The sequence below is a fragment of the Trichomycterus rosablanca genome, chromosome 12 (assembly GCF_030014385.1).
Source record: "Trichomycterus rosablanca isolate fTriRos1 chromosome 12, fTriRos1.hap1, whole genome shotgun sequence".
NCBI classification, from domain to species: Eukaryota; Metazoa; Chordata; class Actinopteri; order Siluriformes; family Trichomycteridae; genus Trichomycterus; species Trichomycterus rosablanca.
In genome coordinates this window covers 32,396,891-32,403,159 of record NC_085999.1, presented here as the reverse complement: position 1 = coordinate 32,403,159, position 6,269 = coordinate 32,396,891, and the positions used below count along the sequence as shown (strand labels likewise).

Sequence of the window (6,269 nt, the reverse complement as noted above, 5' to 3'; positions counted from 1 at the left end):
GATCCCCTCAATTTCTCTGTCCGATGAAATTATCATGACACAGATCCAGGGTTCGAATCCCCAGAGGTGCTTTTTATGTTATGTTGTTATGTTATATTATTATATATAATTATTATATTATACTAATAATGTAGGGCAAGTCGTAGCCTAGTGGTTAAGGTACTGGACTAGTAATTAGAAGGTCGCTGGTTCAAGCCTCACCACTGCCAGTTTGCCACTGTTGGGCCCTTGAGCAAGGCCCTTAACCCTCAAGTGCTCAGACTGTATACTGTAACTGTAATGTAAGTCGCTTTGGATAAAAGGCGTCTGCTAAATGCCGTAAATGTAATGTGTCTACACCACAAAAGTAGACACTTGTGTCATGTGCCAAAGGTTATTAATCACTTATTTGTCCACGTAATTAACTTTTTTTTATTATTATTTATTTTTCATTGCTCAATCTTGACTCCTGTGTTCAGAGCATCCACTCAGCCGTCCTCATCGATCAGTGGTAGCAGAGTGAAGAATGCTGCACCTTGTGACTGCGAGACAAGTTCAGCGCTGAGCTCAACGCAGACATCACTGGGTGGTGTGTGAGTGAAAATCCTGGTAAAAGTGCAGAGAAAGCAGGTATGAAGATGGACAAACTAATGTAGCCTATCCAACACCACCACCACCCCAGTCCAGAAACTCCTGTTTAGTACTTCTCTAATAGTATAATCTAACGAAGTGTGCGTTGTATCCAAACCGGTTTAGTAAGCATGAACCAAATTTCCTATAGACAAATTAAAATGCCCATATTTAATTTAGATGAGAAGTAAAATCGTGTTCTGTTTTGTGGGAAAAGTATAGTTAAACAATGCATTGATGAGAAGCCAGTACCGTTTGAACCAGCAGTACTTTGTGAACTTTTACCCTTGGATCAGCATTTTCAAAGGTAACGCCTGATGCACATTGTAACCTAAGGGTACCAGTCTATCATAGAGCATCTCACACTTGCCTGTTCTCACACTTAACTGGTTTAAAGTATTCTTTTGCACATATGGACATGTTTTCTGTGAGGTGTTCTAGAACACCCAAGCCCTTCTTCAGAGCTGAGGTTCGAGCTGAGTTTGATCTACCAAAAAGTATGAGTTGCATAATTTACGACCTCCTCAAATTCAGTGTACCAAATGGGAAAACAGAAATACTTTGACTGGTGTGTCCATGCACCAAAATCTCATTAGCGTGTTTACAGTCCATGTCATACATGGAAACAAGTACTGTATCTGTTTGTCGATTGATCTGAAGTACTCTAGCAATCTTATTAAAAGAAGGGTGTTTTTAGTCATTTTTAGTAGGAATTTGTAGTTGAGAGCCATTTTTTTAAAAGTTTTTGGATGCTCATGTCCCTGAAACTGTGTAGCGCTCACTCTCCCTGCTGTGCCACCATCCAGCCCTGCTGTTTATTTAAAAAAAATCAATAAATCACTTTTCAAGGAATAAAAACATTCTGCTAAGCACTACTAACAAGCACAACAATATCTTTCCATTAATGAACTCCTTACTCTTCTAACTGTTCCCTTCAATAGATAATAAATCTTTTATCCAAATCTGACTTACCAAACTGCGAGAGCAAACTCATTCTTCTGGGCTCAGATGTTCTGACTGTTATCAGACTATTGTATTCAGGGGATTCATAGCGGGCCCATCGAGAGGATATGTACGAGCAGCCAGCTTCCAGGCTGTAGTCCACCTTCACCTGGCCTGCGGGCAAGACAGAAAGCCTGAGGCAGGAAAAAGCCAGTGGTGTGTCGGGCTCCAGGTGCAGTTTGGTCCAACACTCACCTTCTAATATCTGCAGGCTATTTTTATTAAGAAGTCTGAGGACCCAAACAGAGGGCAAGATGTTCTAAAGAAGCACTATCCAAATGGTCACCAGGAGTGATATGGTTGACCATATCGACTTGACAGAATTTAATAATAATTATAGTAATAATAATAATAAAAATTTTCTAACTTTTAATAAACTTCTGGCTTTTCTGTGCCCATATAATTACAACTAGTTTGAGTGCACCTAATACAAACTAACAGAACAGTAATCTTTGGCCAAAGTCGAGAAGAAAATCAAATCTGTCATTTGATGTTGACAGGAAATCTGTCTGAATTGTCAAAGCAAGCTTCACATTGCTATAGGCTTAGATGTTCACAAGCAGGGCTTTGTGTTCTGTGGCAACCTTTAAGAATATGATGGCGTAAAACTCTCTTGGTGATTTTTAACTATCTGGACAAATTTAGCATAAGATCAAAGTTATTTTCTTTGTGTCCTAAGTTTGTAAATGTACTTTTTAAAAGGTGTGGTCAAACTAGGCCTATTATTATGAGCACAGAGAAGTCCTAATTATAACCACTAATGAGAAATTAAAAGCTGCTGTTTGTAAATTTCTGACCTCATTTGCAATTAAAGCAAGCCACTGACAGACCCTACATTCACACTACTGTGGCTAATTGACTTTATTAAATAAGAACTGTCAAATGAATCTTATAAAAAAGATAAGCTCTTTCAAATGGTGCATGAGCTGCTGGATTGTTCATACCTGTTGGATTTAGTTTGCTCTTCTGACATTTAGCTTTGAATGTAATGCTTACTAGAAATTAAAAAGCTGCTGGATGTGGTTTTTACGTGTGAGTGAGTGGATTTGATTGGTTTATATTCGGCCCTACCTTGGTCATTACACTCTGCCAAATTTCATCAGCTCTTTCAAGTTTTAGGCTGTCTAGCCTTGCAGCGTTCAAACAAGCCATGACTAACAGAGGCGCAGTCGGCTCCTGAACTCCCCACCAGCAAGCAAACGCAAGTCACCTTCTCATTAGCTGAGTGAGATGTGGACAGAGGAACATGCTTCCTATTGACTGTAAGAACAGAATCAGCTGATGTCATAAAGTTCTATACTGTTACATTAAACCTTAAAACAGCAGGTGCTGAAAAACAACTCAAACACCTCAAAAGATGATTCATTCATTTATCATCATCTTTAGTAACCACTTCATTCTGGTCAAGGTTCTAGTGGGTTCAGAGGTTGTCTCTGTAGTGCTGTGGGAACAATGCAAAACACATAGAAGATAATTAACCATTCACATTTATTTCTTTAAATGCTTTAAAATAAGCTTTTTAAATCTGACTTTGACTAATATTAATAACTAAAACTTTTGGCCATGACTGTATTCATAATTACCATCATAAGAGGGATATGATAAAACTCACCTCTATTCTCTGTTACCATGGGAATATCTTTGTCCTCATCCCCATGAATATTTGCATTAATGTGCTGTAATACTTCTGTCCCTGTTCTCATGCCACTCTCTTTGCTGTATTTCATACACAACCAAAAGTAACAATTTGTTAAATATTTTTTATTAGGTACACTTGCCATATAGGTGCACACTGTCGGGAATTGCTAACTATACCCCATGGAAAGGAACCCCTACTGGATCATGCACTGCACACCATCATCCCAACAGTGAAGCATGGTGGAGGGAGCGATATGATATAAGGCTTTACTTCATTAGGGCCTGGATGGTTTTCAATCATTAAAAAAAAACAATTAAATGAACATGTAAGAATATGTAAATAATCTATGTCCAAGTAGGATGAACCTATTAAAGCAGAACTGGATGTTTTACCTTTATTCAATAATTAGCAGTTGGTGTGTTGGTGCAGTATAGAATTCGAATCCTGGGAACTTAGGTTTGATACTCAAACTGATCTTCAACTGTTCAAGTACCAGGACTGGTTGCTGTGTGAGTGATGCCTCGTGATAAACTGGTGCCATGTGATGAACTGGCACCCTTTCAAGGGTGTATTCTTGCCTTGAACCTGGTGATTCCAGGTGGCACCAGACCCACTGCAACCCTGACCAGAATAAAGCAGTTGGTAACACTAATTAATAGTTAATTATCATGTTGTATTTCTACTTAAACACGACCCCTAAGGCAGTCGCCTCTGTCCCAAGTTTCAAACTTGGAAAGCAAGCTCATTTTTCTGTATCTTAGCAACATCAGCAAGTCCTGTACACTGAAAGAGGAAGAGGGTGGATTAGTTTTGTTAGAGATACACTAACAGCTGGTTTGTGCACATATACCTGCAAACTTTGCATTGGTAAGACATTGTTTTCTCTTTTCATACATTAATTGTTTTAATATAATGAATACTGTATGTGCTTGGATTAAGAAAAAACATCGAGTACCTGCAAACATGGATCAATGAAGCATTTAAATGGAAGGTTGAGAAGTGGACAAGTAGCTTTGTGAAGTGTAAATCTGCGTTGCATAATAGCCAAGTTATACTATATAGCCAAAAGTATTTGGACACCTAACCAAAGTTGTAAGCATATAGTTGCCATGAATTCAATAGTTAAAAGGGGTGTTCCAATACTTTTTGTCCAGATAGTGTATTTTTGATCACCTGGTTGCACAAAATAATCAGCTCTTTATGTATGAAGTGTTTTGAAACATAAATGAATGTTACTATCTGGGATTTCTAATTGAAGTAATAGCTTTAATTTGTGAATCAGACACTTTGTTAAAACAATATTTTTAAAGAATTGTTAAAGAAATGCATATGTCAGTTATTTATAAGTACTCATCCCTTGTGTAGTACTTGGTTGAGCCACTTTTGGCTCCTACAGCAAGTAGTCTCTAACTGTTTTGCACAAACTGATCAAATTGCTTTATTCCTTTTGCTGTCCAAGCTCTGAAATTAAAGCTGGTGAGTGATTGTTAATACAAATATTTAAGTTTACTCCAGTTCTACCTCAATTAAACAAGTACATTGCTTCCACATTGATAAAATGTCCCAATCATCTATCCCATTTTATAATACTGCAATTGTTTTGCTGTATAATATCTTAATAATGTGGTGTAGGTGTATAAATAAATACATTTAAATATGTTTTTTAGTGTTTTCCAGACTCAAATAAGCAGAAATTGCAACCTTGAATATAAAGGCTTTAGGGGTGTGAAAACTTGTTCAGAGTACTGTACGTGTGCTTAAAATGTGCTTTTATTTTCTCAGTATCAGTAAGTTCTGATAGTAACTAGCAGCAAAAACCCTCATGAGTAATTTATAATGTAAAGAATACCAAACATCCACATGAATAATTTAGAATGTAAAGCCTGCCTAATGGAAACCCCACAAGCATGCTGTTAGTATATATTAAATATCCTAAACATTAAAATTTACTCAGGTACTAAAATGCTTTCATAGTACACTCTACATAAAAGCATGTGACATGTGCGATCATACCTGCCATGTTGCTAGGTAATCTTACACAATATATATTTCTTTATCTTTAAGAATCACCACATTTTTATCATGGTTGTGGTCTTGCACCACTCAGAAACACTGGACTCGAGGCAGGAAAATATACTTTATCAAAGGGAATCACACACTCACCCATCACACTTTTTCATGTTTTGGGTAGGTGAGGTAATCAGAGGAAATAGGAAACTTAAACTGACATTGGATAAAACACCACCACTCTGCTGTAAAAAAAAGTATTTGCCCCCTTTTCATTTTTATATTAATAACTTGAAAGATGTATTTTATGTTTCCTCATGTTGTCTTCATCTTATTTTAAAAATAGTTGGAAAATCTGATGCATTTATATGTGACAAATGAGCAAAAAATAGAAGAAATCAGGAGATGGGCAAATACTTTTTCACAGCACTGTAAATACCACTGAATAGAAATAGCAATCATAATAATTTGTCTCAAGTCTTGTGATAAATGGTGTTCAATTAGAAATCAATAACTGTATTAGGGAAATTCAATTACCCACAATAAAGCCTGAAGAGTGCAGTGTGTTTCTCAAGCACATGGAAAGTTTTCATTACAGTTACAGCTTTCACTCTAGCTGTTCTTCATCGGCATGAATTAAATATAAGATTTCCATGCGGATGTGTAATATGACACTCTAGTGAGAGATCAGATGTGTGTGTGGAAGTGGGGGGGGCTGAACTTTAAAAGGCTGACTTTACCGCCCACATGCAAGTGTTACTGTATAAATTTACTGTGCTTCATTTCTATCTCATATTTATCGTCCTCCATTTTCCCACATATCTCCTTTTTTTTCTTCAAACTCCAGTCCTCAGGGCACTCCAGTTTTTTAACATCTTCAACATGCATGCCAGTTAGTGGATTGACAGTTCGAAAGCGTTTTAGCAGATTATTTAATCCAAAGTGATTTACGATTGCGACCAAAACAGAGCAACCAGTTAAGGAATTAAGGGCCTTGCCCAGAAGCCCAAGA

The 6,269-nt window shown here is 37.1% G+C and overlaps 1 long non-coding RNA gene across 2 annotated transcripts; it reads right to left on the bottom strand.

Moving 5' to 3' along the window:
* Positions 1-397: 397 nt before the first annotated feature.
* LOC134324200 (uncharacterized) lies at positions 398-4,225 on the bottom strand. 2 transcript variants are annotated; one of them, XR_010014158.1, is made up of 6 exons: positions 3,643-4,225; positions 3,224-3,327; positions 2,961-3,052; positions 2,683-2,871; positions 1,582-1,725; positions 398-585 (listed from the first exon to the last, which is right to left on the bottom strand). It is a non-coding gene; the product is annotated as an uncharacterized LOC134324200 (long non-coding RNA). The 2 variants fall into 2 exon arrangements; XR_010014157.1 differs by lacking the exon at positions 3,643-4,225 and having other exon boundaries at positions 3,224-3,602.
* Positions 4,226-6,269: the final 2,044 nt, after the last annotated feature.